The 20,425-nt window shown below is 36.7% G+C and overlaps 1 pseudogene; it reads right to left on the reverse strand.

Moving 5' to 3' along the window:
- Positions 1-104: 104 nt before the first annotated feature.
- LOC111365869 lies at positions 105-4,366 on the reverse strand (annotated as a pseudogene).
- Between the last annotated feature and the right edge of the window lie 16,059 nt (positions 4,367-20,425).

Below are 20,425 nucleotides of genomic sequence, written 5' to 3' on the forward strand. Positions count from 1 at the left end.
AATGAAAAAGATCTCATCGAGCGAGTTACATAACTTGTGTTGTTCTCAATCTGCCTTTTCAGTTGTGCCAAAAATTCAAGACCCTTGCAGGTCCACCAGTCTCTCTAAGATTCAGGTATCTTGTTCCTTAGAACATGGCTCTGATACCACTGTAAAAGCAGGATCACACGATATTAAATTCAAGAAACAAAAAAACCTTAATCGAACAAAAATAAAGTTGCAAAAAATTAAAAGAACGCAAATGAATTATTTCGGCCTAAGCCCCAGAGGTTCAGCGACCACTTCTAACGCCTACATCCCCCGTTGAGCATCCAAAGATTTAGATTATGCTCGGTTGCACTAAACAGCCCAAAATGACAACAAATTTACAAATTGTTCGGAGAGATGAAAATAAGACTTATCTCTCAAGTATAGTGATGGATCTACAGAAATTCACTTAGATCTCAACCCACAAAACCTTCGAACACCACCAAAATGATACAACAGAGAAATCACTCAGATTTCTTCACTATTCACACAGAATACAACAAATCGAAGGAAGATCTCACTATACTGTACGTAAAATCAGAGATTTTACACATGAAACACTCAAAGAAAATGATAATCTCTCAGACCGTCAATATTTTCTCTCTGAAAACCCTAGAGACGAAAGCAAGATGAAGGGGGTGTAATGTGACGTTCCAGAAGGCTCCACAATTTAACAAAGGGTTAATGAACCAGCTCAATCCAACGTCCAAAGATAGTCCACGTGTTGGCCATCTAATAAATTGTCATCACTTATTAAGTCGTGTTTCACAAAAAACACGATTTTGTCACAAGTCAAATTCTGGAAACATCAATTGAAGAAAGCAAGGTTCGACTCCAACATTCGACACTCGAAATAGTCAGTTATTTAAAGAAAATTGAGATTTACATGTGTACATGCAATATATTGCAAATAACATATATGCTAAATATTGAAATAGAGATCAACATATCAGGATTTAGGCAATTCTTTCTAATAAGGTTGATCTTTTAAATTGGAACTCAAATTTTAATATGGTATCAGAGCTCATTAAATTCAAACGAGCAATTTTAAAATGAGCACTCGAATTTCGAGATTCATTTGCTTAAACGAGCCACCATTTTTGAGGCATGTTAAGAGATAAAATTTCATATCAAATAAAGATGAAAATATATACCAACTTATAAAGGGTTTGAGTTATAATAAAGTTGATCTTTTAAGATGAAACCTCAAGTTTTAGCTCGTGCTTGATTCCCATTATTTTTAAAATACGTTTTTCTTTCTTTTATTTTCAACCACACATTTTTCATTAAAATAATTTGCACATAAATTCAAAATTTTTCTAATTTTTTAACCATATATTTTCAATCAAAATACTATTTCAAAATGTATTTCATCATAACAATGGGGCTCAAACATGCTATTAATATGAATGTTATAATTGGCAGAAAGTTTGCATCATGTCAAAAAAATAAAGCAAACATTCTCCCAAAAAACACTATTTCATAATACATTTTACCAAAATTTCTCATTATAACGTGTGTCAAACAAGGGCTAAGCTAATTATTATCGGCTGACGTGTATTCAAAAACTTAAAGTCTATAATATCAAATGTCTCAAAGTTTTCAAATAATTGCTGGAAGGATAAACCTCCAAGTAATCCAATACACCATCAATCTAAGTTATACCTATCAAGAATTATTATCCTTAAATATGACACATATCGAGCACTTTAATGGTAGGCGATGTAGGAGTGTAAAGTTGCATCAAACCAACAATACTCGATCGAGTAATTTAGTTCCCAACCCAAACCAAATTGACATGCACTTTATATTTTTTGTCCATTTTTTCCCAAAAAAATAAAATTAAAAGTAAAGTTAAAAACATTTGGTTTCAGTGGCTCGTCCAGACAAGGGTGAATGCCTTGCATCTAATCTGGTCTAGAAATAGCCTGTACAGGCCAATTCACATACACCTTCAAGATCACGTACTTGTAATCGTTAGCGTGCACGCATGTGAGGGGGAAGAGATCTTTGCATTCATTATGAAACACAAGACTAACCTGAAAAGAACACAAATCACAAATTCCTTTATCCTGAACCCATTCTTACGTTCTCTTACCATACATTTCTTATGACAAGAATCTCAGCAAATAGACACGTGACACGTGTAATCTTTTAGGGCATCTTCATAAGTGATAACCTTTATGGGCAAGATTAATTTAGACATATTTTTAAAACACGGGCAAGTATGGTAAATTTATGACATATCAATTCTCGTATCATCCTTTTATTCAATAGCGCGTGTTATTAAAAAGGAGCAACATAGTGTTTCGACGGAAGTCTTTTTTTTTTTTTTTTTGAAGTCAAACGCCTTTTATTAATAGACGTCGCCGTTAATTAAAGATGAGACAAAAAAGTGAGATACAATATGTCCGAATCAAAATTTCACAACTAGGCAAAAAATAAGAAGCAAGAGCCACTCTGTGCATCCACCAAAGCGATGAGAATCACATTCAACCTTCTCTAGAATGAGACCATTATTATTAGCAAAGAGAAGCCCGTCCCTGAGTGCCACTACCTTTGCATCATCAATCTGGAAGGTTTGATGTGCAAATTATAAACTAGAATTATTAGTCATATGCGACTTTTTGTCATCCTGATAATTAATAGAAAACAAAAAGCCTGTTTAAGCTCCATTTTTTGTTTTAAGTGTATTTTGGCATAATATTTTAATGGAGGATGTACGGTTAAAAAATAAAGAAAAATTTTGAATTTGCATGTAATATTATTTTATTAAAGAACGTGTGATATATTAAGAAAAATAATGAAAATCGAACAAGGCTAATACTCGCCAAATTTACTTGACTTATTGATCACTTGTGATTAATATTTTGCATTTATAAAAATGCAAAACTGGTTACAATAGTGCTCAATACTTGCATTTGGGCTCGTTATGTATGGTTTCATCAAGTTGGAATTATTCTTGGACCCTTTTTGCACTTTTGTCCCCAAAGTGGCTACAAAAGTGCAAAAGGATTCAAAGATAGGGGAAGAGGGCTGCTTTTTAACCTTTTGAAATACAGTCGACATAAATGACTGAACGATAATTCAACATCGAATAATGGATGAACCGACCAAACGTTGCCTTACCTATTGGACGGCTAATATTCTTTGTGGCTTGTTGATTCTTTTCATTGGAAGTTAACCCTAATCGAGCCTACTTACCATATCCTTACTTACCTTATGTTGGCCACTTGACTTACTATATATATTGGTGTTTTCATCCTTGTTGACTCCGTCCAAAGTTGAACCCGTGAGTTGATAGAAACTGCCGTGTCCAAGCCGTGTCCAAGCCGTGCCTTCTGCCTTCATCTTCTTCGTGATTTCTTCTCCACCCAAATTGCTTGAGTCTTTGTGAACCTTACCTGAGTGGTATCCATCCTAAGTGTGTGGATTGAATCAACCAAGCAAGAGAAGAAAGCAACCATAGGAGAGGGTAGCGCCGGCGGTATGGGTTCTTCCAGTTTTGATGATTGAATTCGGTTTTAATGGTTAACTGAGCCCGGGAATCAGCGTGAGCAGCAAGAGGAAGGTCCTAACATTAGCCACAGCCTTGAGCAATGCCTTTTCATTGTTAGCAGGCATTTTTTCACACTCTAAAATCTTGGCTGCATAGGATTTTTCTTTGTTTTTGTCGCAAGTTCCATCTGTAGGCTCATAAGGGTATGTGGATTCAGTGACAATTCCTTTGTTTTTTTACAATAAATTCAAAGGCATCCTCCATGTATCCACCCTCACAACCTTGATCTTCAGTTGTTTTTGTCACAATCTACTATTTTTTGTTCTGACAATGAGATTAACTTCTTTGTTGTCATTTGATTATTGATTAATACCTTGTGGTTCCAATTGCTGAAAATGCCCAGTAACTTCCTGTTGAATACAAAACATAAATCAATATTCGTTGTGAGGGGCATTTTGAAAATGCAACGGAAATTTCTTATATGTTGAAGAAAGCTGAATTATGTCAATTACCACATTGTCCTTGATCCTTCACGGGTGTGAGGCATTGCAGTCACGTTTCCATACTTAAATGGTGTAAATTCAGATGATTTCTTGTTTGAGGGCATCTCTAATCCATTCCGTGCTGCCCTAAACTCTTCATTTGTTAGATCAGCAAAGCATTGGTCCCGCTTGTTCTTGGATTTATTAGAAGCTTCAATGAACTCTACGTCTCTACATTGTCTTTGAATATCTTGGAACGCTTTCCTTTCTCGACATCGTCTTTGTAACCACGTCCAAAGCATGCCATCCATTGCTCGTGTTTCTCTAACATGGACGACTCAGATATTACGCACGCCATGGTTTGAGTAGCCTACATCGATCCCTAAGATCATCACCATGAGAACAACGCTGAATTTGATAAGCTTAGTTGATATTTCCGTTTTTTTATGATATGATGGATATTAGGATACTTTCTTTGATACCATTAAAGCATTGATATATATAGTTGATAAAAGATGCACAATCCTCTATACTTGATTAAAAATTAATTATAGTTTCAATCAACCAGATGTTTATAAATAAAAAAGGCTTAGTTTTGCAGTTTGCCAGGCAAATTGGTATGATTGCACAATATTTTGGATCACACGATATTAAATTCAAGAAACAAGAAAACCTTAATCGAACAAAAATAAAGTTGCAGAAAATTAAAAGAACGCAAAGGAATTATTTCGGCCTAAGCCCCGGAGGTTCGGCGACCACTTCTAACGCCTACATCCCCCGTTAAGCATCCAAAGATTTAGATTATGTTCGGTTGCACTAAACAGTCCAAAATGGCAACAAATTTACAGATTGTTCAGAGAGATTAAAATGAAACTTATCTCTCAAGTATAGTAATGGATCTACAGGGATTCACTTAGATCTCAGCCCACAAAACCTTCGAACGCCACCAAAATGATACAACAGAGAAATCACTCAGATTTCTTCACTATTCACACAAAATACAACAAATCGAAGGAAGATCTCACAATATTGTATGTAAAATCAGAGATTTTACACATGAAACACTCAAAGAAGATGATAATCTCTCAGATCGCCAATATTTTCTCTCTAAAAACCTAGAGATGAAAGCAAGATAAAGGGGTGTAATGTGACGTTCCAAAAGTCTCCACAATTTAACAAATGGTAGATGAACCGGCTCAATCCAACATCCAAAGATAGTCCACGTGTTGGCCATCCAATAAATTGTCATCACTTATTAAGTCGTGTTTCACAAAAAACACTTTTTTGTTACAAGTCAAATTCTGGAAGCATCAATTGAAGATAACAAGGTTCGACTACAACAATCTCCACCTTGCTGCCAGAATTTGAGTTATTAGTGCAGCCAGGAGCATGTTTTTATGTCTTTTTCATTTGCTCCAAGTACCTGTATATGAATCACAAAGAATCAATAGATAAAAGTTTCAAGCAGTTTAAGAATTTGTTTAAAGGAATTACTTTTGTACCCATATTAGATGGATTAAACTGAGTAGAAACTTTTTCAATCTTAATTTCATCTTTTGAGATTATATCTCTTATAAAATGGTATTTAACATCAATATGTTTTGACCTATCATGAAACATGGGATTTTTGCTTAGGTGAATAGCACTTTGGTTATCAGAAAACAGCACAATGTGGTTATTATCGAAACCCATTTTAGATAATAAAACATTCAACCGTATTCCTTCTTTAACAGCATCAGTTGCAGCTATATATTATACCTCAGTTGAGGACAAAGCCACAACCTTCCGAAGTTGAGATTTCCAACTGATAGCAGTACCACACAATGTATAAAAATAAGATGAGGTTGATTTTCTATTATCTCTATTGCCAGCAAAATCAGAATTAGTATACCCTTTTAAACTTATTCCATTTTTATTTGATTTAAACATTAAGCCTAAATTTAATGATCCCTTAAGATATCTCAATAACCATTTTAAGGCATGTCAATGTTCTTCACCAGGGTTACTCATAAATCTACTTAAAATGCTAATACTATATGCAAGATCAGGTCTAATGCATATCATCAGATACATCACATAACCAATTACATTAGCATATGGAATTTTTGACATTTTGGCATATTCATCTTCAGATTTAGGACAAAATTTAGAAGACAGTCTAAAATGACTAGCAAGAGGCAGTGTCACAGGCTTACAATCATACATGTTGAATTTTTTCAAGGTTTTAGACACATAATCACATTGATTTAAAAACAACATATCTTTATCCTTGTTTCTCCAGATCTGCATGCCCAATATTCTTTTATTAGCACCAAGGTCTTTCATATCAGACTCAAAACTTAACTTTGATTTAATATCATCAATTTTTGATTTATCAGAACTAGCCAACAACATATCATCCACACAGAGGACCAGATATAATGAGTTTTTAACTCCACTACCTTTGCAGTGCAAGCAAGTATCATATTGGCTTCTTTTAAACCAAGTTTCAAGACAAAAGTGTCAAATCTTTTGTACCACTGCCTAGGTGCCTGCTTTAGGCCATACAATGATTTCTTTAACAAACAAACAATGTTTTCAGGATCACCTTCCTCAAAACCAATTGGTTGTCTTATGTATATTATTTCATCTAATTCCCCATACAGGAAAGCAATTTTAACATATAGTTGATCAAGTTCCCATTTAAATTGTGTAACAAGGGCAAGCAGACATCTGATGGTATGTTACTTGGCAGTAGGAGAAAAAATTTCAGTATAATCCACACCTTCTTTTTGTGTGAAACCCTTTGCTACAAGTCTAGCTTTATATCTAACATTTTTATCATCACATTCTCCAGATTTTATCTTATAAATCCACTTGCAATCAATTAGTTTTTGTCCATTGGGCTTATCAACTAATATCCATGTCTTATTCTTAAGGAGTGAAGACATTTCATCTTCCATGGCCATCTTCCAATTTTTCCTTTCTTTACATTTCATGGCTTATTCAAAAGAGTTTGGCTAATTTTCAGTAAGGTCTTGGTAGGTAAATAAGGATACAAAGGTGTCACTATCAAATCTAGTGGAGGGTCTGATTTGCCTCCTCTCCCTATCTCCTGTAAGTTAATACTCATCAAATGGGAGAGCTGCAGAATCAGCATCTTCGAACATGTTCAGTTTCAACTTCAGTTTCAGGTAAAATAACATGTTCTTCATTTTCATTTTCTTCTGCAGTAGTTACAAAAATATTCTGGTTACTGCAGGAGGGCTCCACCTCAATTTGAACATCTTTTTCAGTCAAAGCATTTTCTTTTCCTTCAAGACATGACATCAAGGATTCATTGAAGACTACATCCTTTCTAATTATTACTCTATAACATTTTTCAGATTTAACCCATAATCTGTACCCTTTAACATGTTCATCATAACCCAAGAAAACACATTTTAATGATCTTGGTTCTAATTTACCAATATTTTGATGAGAATAAGCAACACAGCCAAATATTTTCAGATAAGAGTAATTTACAAGACTATTTAACCACACATATTCAGGAACAGCAAAGTTTAGAGCACTAGTAGGACTCCTATTAATCAGATAAGCTGCAGTTTTAACTGTTTCACCGTAAAACATCTTAGGCAGTCCAGAACTTAATAGCATGCATCTAACTTTATTCAACACAGTTCTATTCATTCTTTCAGCCATTCCATTTAGTTGTGGTGTGTGTGGAACAGTGTTGTGTCTCTTGATGCCATATTCCTTACAAAGACTATCAAATTCATAATTGTAAAATTCCAAGCCATTATCAGTTCTTAAATATTTTATTTTAAAATCAACTTGATTTTCAACTTGAGTTTTCCAGTCCTTAAAAACAAAAAATGTCTCATCTTTAGACTTTAGTAGATGAACCCAAATTTTTCGTGAGAAATCATCAACTATTAGCAAAAAATATTTAAAACCAGTTAAAGTAGAGACAAAAGCAGGACCCCACAAATCAACATGCAAGTACTCAAGTCTATTTGGATTTATGAATTCCACTTTGAAAAGGAAGTTTAACTTGCTTTCCCAAAATACAGTGTTCGCAGGAGCCAAAATCACCATGATTATGTTTTCCAAAAACATCTTTTGATTGCAAAATATTCAAACCCTTTTTACCAATATGACCAAGCCTTTCATGCCACAATTTAGCCAAAGTAAACTTTTTAGATACAACGAAAGCAGTTAATCCAATCAAAGGTTTTGCATTCAGACAATAAAGGCCATGCCTCTTAGGGGCTGAAGTGAACCAAGTCATTTCCCCTAAGAATTTTTATATGTCCTTGACCCATAATTATGTTAAACTCCTTGTCATCTAACATTCCTAAGGACACTAAGTTCCTTTTCAAATCTGGGACATGTCTTGTATTCTCAAGGAACAAAACATTACCATTTTCTAATAATAATTTGACAGACCCAATTCCACTCACTTTATATGCAAAGTTGTTGCCCATTATAACATGCCCCCCTTTAGTTCTTTCTAAATCTATAAAACAATTTTTGTTGAATCCTGAGTCAAGTATCCATTCATCACTTAGGCATTTTTCAGCACTTACTAAAACAAAATCATTTTCTGTTTTGGTTTTATCATAAGTCAATGCATTGCTTCCATCAAGACCTCTTTCTTTTGAATCATTTTTCTTTTTAAAACAATCTTTTGCAAAATGACCAAGTTTGTCACAATAATAACATTTTTACCTTTTGCATTATTCTTGGTCTTACTCTTGTCAACCCATCTCCTATTTGTTTTTGAAAACTTAAAACTTTGTGTAGGTTTTTCAAAAGATTTTTCTTTAGTTAAAAAACTAGTTCCAGTGTGACTATTACTTGACTCAGCCTTGATTTCTAAAGCTTTATTTCGCAAAGCATTGGTTATAACATCAAGAGTGAGTTCATCCCTACCATATTCAAGGGCAACTTTAATGTCCTTATACTTCTCACTAATGGAGTTTAACAGGACTACAGCCAATTGATCTTTTGAAAGTTTTTCATCACAATTGGCCAAGTCTTGGATAAGTTTTGTGAACCTACTAAGATTTTCTTCTAAATCAACTGCATGATCCATTTTAAAGGAGAAGAATTTTTGTAAAAGAAAACATTTGTTTGGAGAAATTTTGGTCTCATACTTAGCCTTAAGTTTGGCCCAAAGATCAGAGGCAGTAGTAGTTACACCTACCTCTCCGATCACATTATCAGACAAATACAGAAATATAGTACTCCAAGCAATTTCCTCAAGTTCAGATTTCTTATTGGGAGTTAAGTCCTCAGGCCATGAATCATCTAAAGCCTTGGCACATTTCATTTGCATCAAAATTGCTCTCATTTTCTAACTCCACATATCAAAATCAATTTTACCATCAAACTGACTAACTTCAAATTTAGCAGTAGCCATAGTGCAGACAAATTTTCACACAAAGATCAGTTGGGACTTGCAGCAGTTTAAACAGGGAGTCAACAAATACCAATTTGTATCAAATTTGAAGCACAGTAGAACACACGGTAATAAAAGGTTTCACAATTCTTGCAATATTAGAAGAGAACAGGTAAGATCAATTAATGGACAACAATCACAAAGATTGAATACAAGGTTTCACAGTTCTCTCCAGCAAGATTCTCCAAGTGCACACCCGTACTTGATTTATCTCAGATTTCAAGAGCCTCGCAGGAGCTACTGGACAAAGTATAGTCTCAAAGGGGTTTCAACGGTGCACCGAAAAATCAAGGGAAAATTTAGGAAACTCAAGTTTCTGAAAGTTAATATACAGAAAATGAAAAAGATCTCATCGAGCGAGTTAAATAACTCGTGTTGTTCTCAATCTGCCTTTTCAGCAGTGCCAAAAATTCAAGACCCTTGAAGGTCCACCAGTTTCTCTAAGATCCAGGTATCTTGTTCCTTAGAAAATGGCTCTGATACCATTGTAAAGGCAAGATCACACGATATTAAATTCAAGCCTTAATCGAACAGAAATAAAGTTGCAGAAAATTAAAAGAACGCAAAGAAATTATTTCGGCCTAAGCCCCATAGGGTCGGCGACCACTTTTAACGCCTACATCCCCCGTTGAGCATTCAAAGATTGAGATTATGCTCAGTTGCACTAAACAGCCCAAAATGGCAACAAATTTACAAATTGTTCAGAGAGATAAAAATGAAACTTGTCTCTCAAGTATAGTAATGGATCTACAGAGATTCACTTAGATCTCAGCCCACAAAACCTTCGAACACCACCAAAATGATACAACAGAGAAATCACTCAGATTTCTTCACTATTCACACAGAATACAACAAATCAAAGGAAGATCTCACTATACTGTACGTAAAATCAGAGATTTTACACATGAAACACTCAAAGAAGATGATAATCTCTCAGACCGTCAATATTTTCTCTCTGAAAACCCTAGAGACGAAATCAAGATGAAGGGGGTGTAATTGTGACATTCCAGAAGGCTCCACAATTTAACAAAGGGTAGATAAACCGGCTCAATCCAACGTCCAAAGATAGTCCACGTGTTGGCCATCCAATAAATTGTCATCACTTATTAAGTCGTGTTTTACAAAAAACACGATTTTGTGACAAGTCAAATTCTAGAAGCATCAATTGAAGAAAGCAAGGTTCGACTCCAACATTCGACACTCGAAATAGTCAGTTATTTAAAGAAAATTGAGATTTACATATGTACATGCAATATATTGCAAATAACATATATGCTAATTATTGAAATATAGATCAACAATATAGATCAACATATCAGGATTTAGGCAATTCTTTCTAATAAGGTTGACCTTTTAAATTGGAACTCAAATCTTAATATGGTATTAGAGCTCATTAAATTCAAACGAGCAATTTTAAAATGAGCACTCGAATTTCAAGATTGATTTGCTTAAACAAGCCACCATTTTTTAGGCATGTTAAGAGATAAAATTTCGTATCGAATAAAGATGAAAATATATACCAACTTATAAAAGGTTTGAGTTATAATAAAGTTGATCTTTTAAGACGAAACCTCAAGTTTTAGCTCATGCTTGAGTCCCATTATTTTTAAAATACATTTTTCTTTCTTTTATTTTCAGTCACACATTTTCCATTAAAATAATTTGCACGTAAATTCAAAAATTTTCTAATTTTTTAACCATATATTTTCAATCAAAATACTATTTCAAAATGTATTTCATCATAACAATGGGGCTCAAACACGCTATTAATATGAATGTTATAATTGGCAGAAAGTTTGCATCATGTCAAAGAAATAAAGCAGTAATTTGAAACCATTTGTGTGTGTGTGTGTGTGTCTATATATATCGCGCGTGCGTATTCATTAATCATACACAATTAATAATGTGATATTCTAAAAATTAAGCCGTTGTTTTGACATTCCTTAAATTTTTATTACATTTTTCTCTCTTTTTTTTCCAACTATATATTCGTCATTAAAATAATATTACAAGTAAATAAATAAAAAAATAAAAATCCTTTTTTTTAACCACATATTCTTCCAAAAAAAATACTATTTCATTATATATTTTACCAAAATTTCTCATTATAACGTGCGTCAAACAAGGGCTAAACTAGTTATTATCGGCTGACATGCGTATTCAAAAACTTAAAGTTTAAAATATCAAATGTCACACAGTCTTCAAATAATGGCGGGAAGGATAAACCTCCAAGTAATCCAATACACCATCAATCTAAGTTATAACTATCAAGGATTATTATCCTTAAATATCACACATATCGAGCAATTCATATGGTAGGTGATGTAGGAGTGTTAACTTGCATCGAACTAACAATACTCGATCGACCGATTCAGTAATCCAACTTGTATTGATCGGTCAAAGTCCTTATACTTTAATTACTTGTTTTATATAACTAATGTAGAGTTTATCCATTAACAAACGCAACCCAACCCGACCCGACCCAACCCAAATTGACATGCACTCTATATTTTTTGTCGATTTTGTTCCTGTTTCGCGCGGGTTAGTCGCTAACAATTAAAAAAGGATCAGACAATTGTGTAAGGGACAAACGTCTTGAGACAAAGTCCCAAAAAGGGGTGTTCTTTTTTGGCGATGACTTTACAATCGGAAAGTAAAAACAGAATATCTCCAAGGGGCGCAAGCACACGAGTTACTGAAAGAAGTGTTTAAATCTAAACTAAGAAATTTAAAATTACATGTTTTCTGTTCGAGAGTTTTTTGATTCGGGATCCTTTGCTCTATGTCTTTTCTTCCTTTTATACTCCTTGGATGATCTCTTTGTGATCAACCGCCTAAAAACTGCTTGATCGTTCTATAACTGCCCACTTTCCTCGTAACGGCCAACTTGTCATGGAACTACCTTTTCTAACTACTGTCATTACTCTTTGCCGTTCAACCGTCTTCAATTGAATTCCTTAAATCGTGGAACGTGATAGGGTTGCTTAATAACGGCTTTAATAACTGCACTTCTTGATAACCATAACACTTCATGTTTGCTAAGACCTTGGGCGACTCGAAGGTTTGAGCGAGAATAGAGTAGCAGCTTTGGGCGACTGTATGGCATTCCATTCGCTCAGATCCTGGGCGACTTGCAAGCTTGGGCGATGATGTTACCGCGTTCATGGGCCTCCCTATTTGGGTCTTCATCCTGAATTGTCTGATTGGACTTCGTTCTTTGGGCTATCTGATTTGGAGATCCTCCAATTGGGCTTCATTCCTTGGGCCGTTCGATTTGGGCTGAATTTTTATATGTTAACAATTACCCCCCAATATGGTAGAATTAATACCAATTATTAAATTTTGCCACATTCACTTTTGTGTTTCCAGCAACATTCGAAATTCTGAAGAATTTCAATCATTGTTTTCTTCCCTAGCTTGAAAAGGTACGACATTTTGCAAACCCTTATAACCCCCAAATACGTCATTTCACTGCACCATTAAATCACGCCTCACTTTTTTCACGCTTCTCTCTCACAATTTTACTGTTCATCTCTTTGCTTCCCTGCTACGTAACTCTGAAACACTCCATTTCGTCCCTAATGGCTACTTCACAATCTCAATCTGGCAACTCCTTTAGTTTTGAAGACTTTCAGAAACTCCTTAATCGTCCATACATAACTCCGAACTTTCTCACACCTGCCAATGTCGAACTCAATGAGTTCTACCTAGGTCCTTTCTTCAACAATGCAGAGGCAGTCGAACAAGCGACGGTGGGCCAACTGTTTCCTTGTACTCAAGGCCCTCCATTTCTAAACTCTCTGCCGCTGGAGCTATTTCGCACAAGAGGTATTCGCACTTGGCCTAAATCTGACGTAATTTTTCGTAGGTGGCATGCTTGCCTTGTGGACCATGGTCCTACTAAGGCACTTTTTGATAATACTAAGATTTCTGATTTGTTAGAAATCTCTCTTCAACCCCCTACTTTTGATTCAGCACTTTTTTCAATCGCTTTAAATTTTTGGTCTTCTGAGTATAATACCTTTGTTTTCCCTCTTGGCCCCATGTCTATTGGATGTTGGGGCCCTAGTGAATCTGCCACCTTTGGGCGATACCATTTTTCCTGGTATCTTGGTTTCTGGTGGCGCCCCAAAGTTTGGTAAAAACCTCACCGAGTTTTATTCAAGCCTGTAAATCCTTCATAACCATTCGAGCGCTGAGCCTTCCCATACTGAGCGAGTGGCCTTTCTTCTGATTTGGCTTTGTAAATATGTTTTGTGTGTGCCAAGCATAAAGCCCTCCCTGAGCTATTTACCCATAGCGCACGAATTGGCGCGTGGTAGGCCTCTGAATTTATGTTCTTTCTTTTTGGCTGCTCTCTGTAGAGGCATGGCTTCTCTTCAATCTCAATTGAAGAATGGTGCATCTCCCACTGGCAGTGGACCTCTTTGGTTCACTCAAATGTGGTTGAGATCCTATTTTCCATCGTTTGGTGCTCCATCATTTTCTCATCCTTCTGCTAGCTGCTATGGGCTAGCCATTGAGCCCCTGGCTCCTGTAAATATGTCTAGAAGGGACATTTTTTCATTCTTTTATTCTTTGAATTCAATCCATTCCTTCTTTCCTTTTCTTCCCTTTTTGACTCCAGACTATGTGCATCCTCCCTCCACTATAGATAGTGCGAGCACCTCTCTGCTCATTTGGATCCAGTTTTTAACCGGGAGGGAATTATTTCATGATATTTTGACTGGGACCAATGCCAAGGCTGGGGTAGAAATATATGCTCCCCAATTTTTTGCTCGCCAACTTGGTTTCGGCCAAACCTGGCCTATTCCTCCTTGATATTCAAGGAACTTGATAGACCGCTTCCATATTATTAATAAGGTGGAGGCAGAGGTTATAAATGCTCGCAATCTTCTTTTGACCAGCCATTTTTCATTAGCCCCCTTCAATTCTAGCCGTGCCATCCATCCCCTTTTTGAATAACTCTGGTCGTCAGTGAAGCGCAGATTATTTGCGATTGATGCCAATCGTGCCTTTCATTCACTGGACCAGCCAAGCATTTCTTCCCCTCCTCCTATTTTAGTCACCCCTTTGTCCATCCGGAGTCCTTCTCCTCCTTGTCGCGCTAAACAGTCTGCTCGTTCATCTTCTTCTCTTTTGCCAAGTCTACTACAGCCAAAAGTGCCCCGAGCCGCAAACGGCCAGTCTCAGCATCTCCCATTCTGGAGAATGATATTGATGATGATGATGATACCCCTCTTATCATCAGGAGAAAGGTACTTAAATTGGTTTATTCACAAGCATACTTTTCCATACTTGAAACTTTTCTGTGTGCTGATGGTTTATTTGGACTTCTCAGAAAAGTTCAGCCTCTCCTTTGAAGACTTTGGTGTCGGCAGCTCCTGCTCCATCATCCTCCGCTGAGGCTGCTTCATCCAAACCAGCTGATGAAGGGACTACGCTTAAAGAGACATCTCCAGTCCCAGAATCCTCATCACAACCAATGGATGAGCCACCTTCTTCCCAGGGCGTCAACCCCCCAAACATCGAAGCAGAAGATAATTCAGTTTTCTGATGCTTTACCTTTGCTTGTGCTATTGGTTTCTGATTTGTTACTTTTGAGTTCTGCAGATGCTCCTATGAGTCTGCCCGTTGTGGCAACATATTCTCGCTCAGACAAGGGGAAGTCTTCACGAATGGTGGAGCCACAGGTGGCAGACTTGGCTGAGGATATGCCATCTTTCAAGATTATTGATGAGGTAATCTTTGCTTCACTTTTATTTCCATCTTGTTCGTTGTGGTGAGAATCTTCAATATTGGAAATTTTCTTTGCAGGATGCTGATAAGATTGTGCGTTCCATCCAAGACTTGTTCGCTTCCTGGGGGCAAGTCAAGACATCTCGCCCTGCTCCAGCTGGTCATCCTGCTACTTCTTCAGAGGAAGATACGAAGTTCCTTAAGCAATCGATATTTGAGTACGTGTCCTTCATGGATATGGACATTGGTAAGGCTAGTGCTACCAGACATAAGGATAAGCTTGAGCATTTGAATGCGAAGTTGGAGCAAGCACTGACACTTCCGTCGCTCAATCTTTCTGCTGATTTTAAAGCGACGTTGAAAGTTATCCATTTCGAGATCCTCTCCTTGCTGGCCAAGAATGTTGAACTGAAGGCCAAAAGTACTCAATATCTTCGCGCTGTATCTGAAAAAGAGTCTTTGCTTCAGGAGATCAACAAAGCTGAGGACGAGTTGAAAGAAATCTCTTCCGAAGTCATGATTGAACTCTTTAATGGCTAGTTTGGCTGCTCAAATGAAGGAACTTCAAGCCAAAATGGACGACTGCAAGGCGAGAATGGCTGCTAAAAAGCGTAACGCCTCCCAAGAAATTGAGCGAACTAAGTCTTTGGTCGAGCAGTACAAGAAGTTGGAAGTTGATGATGATGTCGTGGCCGAATTGAACATCACTTCCTCTCGGCAGAACGAGGACTGGGGAAAACTTAGGGAAATAATTCGTTCGGTATGGGGCGGATTGTAATTAAGACATATAATGCCTTAACTTTTTCTTTTTGTAATTTCGCATTTGACTTTCCCTTTGTAACCTTGTACATCATTAATGAACATCTATGTTAACTTCTTGTGCATTTATTTGACGTTTGTCTTTTAATCGCCAATCCTTCAAGCATTTAAAAGCTTTGTGCTAAAAATCTTGCACATTTTCTCTTGATATTTCCACCTCTTTTCCCAAGACTTTGGGCTACTTAATTCCATTTACTAGGCAGAATGTGGCTGCTCATATTCTGTCTCTTCATCTCCACACCCTATAAATGCACGTATGCTTCGCACTTTCCATCTTCCATCTTCATTTTCATTCTCTTCTTCGAAACCAATTTGCTACCATTGTTTGGCATTCTGACAATCAATCCAAAACCTTCGTCTTCTACAAAAATGGATTGTTTGGTCCGCCCATTTTACTACTTGTTTTGATGTCACCTTTGGTATGGGAGATATAGGAAATATTTTTTGACCAACAGCAAAGTTTTTCCATCAAAGTTCTTCACATCGTCTCTTTGTTCTTTACAAGGGATTCGATGATGGAAGGCAATTTTTGGGATGCTTGCGGGCCACCTTGCTTACTGAGAGTGCTTCTCAACCTCTTTGCCTGCCATTGCAGCGATGCATTTAGGAAGGTGGTGCGAGGCCAGTCCACCCTCTTACTCGACGATCGACCGGGAGATTAGCTTACTTTTAATTATAGTTTGTAGAGCATCTATTATTTGTATCTTACAACTTTGTAATGAATGTTTGATAATAAAGGAATTTATTTGAACGTATTTCGCTCTAACCTTTTTATCCTTAATCGTTCAACATGTTTTGATTACACTTTTATCTGTTCACTTTCCCATAAAGAAGGAACATATTTTTTCAAATATTTGTCGTTAATGAATCTCACATGCTTGGTGCCATCTAAATCTTCCAAATGATATGCTCCATTGGGCAACACACTGTTTACTTTGTATGGTCTTTTCCAATTGGGTAACCACTTTCCGTACTTTGGATCTTTGCTATCCAAAGGGAGTATCGTCTTCCAAACTAATTCGCCCAGGCTGAACGACTTGGCTATGACTTTTTTATTATAAAACTTAGCCATTCTTTGTTTTTAAACTTGCAATCTATCTAAGACGTCCAACTTTAATTCGTCGAACCCCAATAAATTTTGAACTAGTGATTCGGTATACTCATCATCATTTAACTTATGTTGCAAGCACACTCTAATCGATTGCACGTTGATTTTCATAGGCAAAACGGCCTCCTGTCCATAAGTAAGTTGGAAATGAGTAATTTTGGTACTTGACCGAGGTGATGTTCTATAAGCCCATAAGGCCTTATTCAGACATTCGTGTCAATTTCTGGCATTTTCATCTATCATCTTTCTGATGATATTTTTTAGAATCTTATTAGAAGATTCTGCTTGTCCGTTGGATTGAGCGTAATATGGTGTGGAGTTTACTAATTTAACCCCAAACTCACTCAAAAATTTGTTCACTTGATCCCCATTCAAAGACGTTCCGTGATCTACCATCAACGTTTGTGGAATTCCAAACCTATAAATGATGTGATCACGGATAAACTCTATGACATTCTTTTGGGTGATCTCTTTCAAAGGTACTGCCTCTACCCACTTGGTGAAATAGTCGGTTGCAACTATAACAAAAGTATGTTGTTTGGATGATGGGGGATAAATCTTCCCTATCAGGTTTATCGCCCAACCCTTGAACGGCCAAAGTTTAATAATATGCCATCTCTCGTGCTGGCGCTCTTTGTATTGGACCATGCTTTTGGCATGCTAAACAACTCTTTACATACTGAACGCATAATTCTCCCATCTTTGGCCAAAAATATCCACTCCTAATAATTAACCATCTCATCCTTTGGCCAACTTGATGAACTCCACATATCCTTTCGTGCACCTCAGCCATGATCGTCCTGGCCTCTTGCAAACTTACACACTTTAGCAATACACCATTAGAGCATTTTTTAAACAACCCTTCATGTATTAGTGTATAGTTCAGCAAACACAGCTTCATTTTCCTACTAATCCCTCTATTAGGTTCTTTAAGGAACATTTTAATCTCTGTTCTCCAATCCATTGCATCTCCATCTTGTATGCAGTGAAATTCAATCCTTCTCCCCCTTCTTTGGGTCACGGGCAATATGGTTCCATACTCACAAGTAGACTTCCAATTCAAAACCTTTGAGTACCCTGAGGCCATTTGGGCCAACTCATTTGCCACGTCGTTATATACCCTATTAACGCATTGAAATTCTACTTGGTCGAATCCTTCTAACAATTTTTGGGCGATCTCATATTGACTTATAATGGAATCACTTTGGCATTTAAAATCACCAATCAATTGGTGAATTACCAATTGAGAATCGCCCCTAACGATCACATTTTTTACTCCCATATCTATCATTAGTTCTAGGCCTACGATTAAGGCTTCATATTCGACCTGATTGTTGGTGCACATCCTGTCTAAAGTGAACGCGAACTTGTAGCAAATCTCTAAAGGGTTAATCAATGCTACTCCTACTCCTACACGTTTAGAGGTTTTTGACCCATCGAAATACAACACCCAAGGTTTTAGCTCGAACGAATTGATTTCTAATTCAATTTCTTCAGGCATGTCTAGGCATGGATGATCGGTTAGAAAGTTAGCCAAAGCCTGATTTTTTACTGCCTTTTGAGGTATATATTGTATCTCGAATTCTGATAAAGCTAATGTCTAAAGGCATACCCTTTGGTGTAAAATAGGGCGAGAGAACATATACTTAACTAAATTTACTTTAGAAATTAAATAAACGGTTACGGACCGTAAATAAGCCCTTAATTTTGTACATGTGAAATACAATGCAAGACATAATTTTTCGATAACAGAGTAATTACATTCATATTTTGTTAACCGCCTACTTAAGTAGTAAATTGCCCTTTCTTTACTAAATTGGTCTTCCTGCGCGACCATTCCAGCTATTGATTCTTTCCCAGCCGATACGTACATTTTCATTGGCCGTCCTTGGATTGGTGACACAAACACTGGTAGACTTGATAAATATGTTTTCAGACTTTCAAAAGCCTTTTGATGTTCTTCTTTCCAGACGAATTCGTCCTGATTTTTCAGCTTTAAGAGCGGCGAAAAGACTTTAGTTCGCCCTGCACAATTAGAAATAAAGCGTCTTAAAAAATTTACTTGGCCTAGAAACCTTTGCAATTCTTTTTTATTGCTAGGTGGTTTGGCCTCTAAAATGGCCTTTACTTTATTTTCATCAAGTTCAATCCATCTTTTGTGTACCAAGAAACTAAGAAAGTTCTCTGCATTAACACCAAATGCACATTTCAAGGGATTCAATTTTAGCTTATATTGCTTCATTCGCTCAAACGAACATCTTAACTGTTCGAAATAGTCCTCTTCTTTAATGGATTTGACCACTATATCATCTATATACACTTCAACAAACATGCCTATCATATCATGAAAGATTAAATTCATTGCCCTTTGATAAGTTGCTCTTGCATTTTTTAGGCCGAAAGGCATGACCACCCATTCAAAACATCCTAGAGACCCAGGGCATCTAAAGGCAGTTTTGTGTATATCTTCTTCAGCTATATAAATTTGATTGTATCCTGAATACCCATCCATGAAAGAATACATGACGTGTCCGGCAGTTGAGTCTACTAAAGAATCCACCGTGGGCTTTGGATACTCATCTTTGGGTGTAGCTATGTTTAAATTCCTAAAGTCTATGCACACCCTTAGTTTACCATTCTTTTTTAGTACTGACACGATATTGGACAACTATTCGACATACCTGGCTGTTCTAATAAAGCCTGCTTTCAATAATCGCTTTATCTCTTTCTTAATCTCAGGGAGTACATTAGGAGCAAAACGTTTAGGAGGCTGCCTATGAGGCTTAAGATTAGTCTTAGTTGGTAACCTATGTTCCACCAAGTCTCTATCTAAACCAGGCATTTGTTCATATTCCCAAGCAAAACAATATTTATACTCCTTTAGCAAAGCGATTAATTTATCACTAACCTCTTGATCGAGCATCTGGCTGATGAATGTTGGACGATCTTCTCCTTCATTGCCAATATTTACATTGATCAGAGGGTCTTGTGCTTGAGCGTATCCAGGTTTGATGATCCGCATCACTTCGTCGTCCAGTTCCCTTGTAAGTACTCCTTCTTCTAAACAGTTCACTTTGTTGACTTCTCGGCCAATGCTTTGTTCTAATTTGAATACTGCCCATTTGTCTTTCAGTGCACTTAGGGCTGCCTCTTCTTTCGTTTTGTCCTTGCATTCTTTATTGAAAGCCATTAATCTAGCTTTGAAGGCCTGAATATCGGCCATTTGCTTTTGTAGCTTAGAATCCATTCAAGACTCCTTGATTATTCTTTTGCCAATTACTGGCTCTTCTAAGACCACTATATTTGGT

The sequence above is a fragment of the Olea europaea genome, chromosome 17, assembly GCF_002742605.1.
Source record: "Olea europaea var. sylvestris chromosome 17, O_europaea_v1, whole genome shotgun sequence".
NCBI lineage: Eukaryota > Viridiplantae > Streptophyta > Magnoliopsida > Lamiales > Oleaceae > Olea > Olea europaea.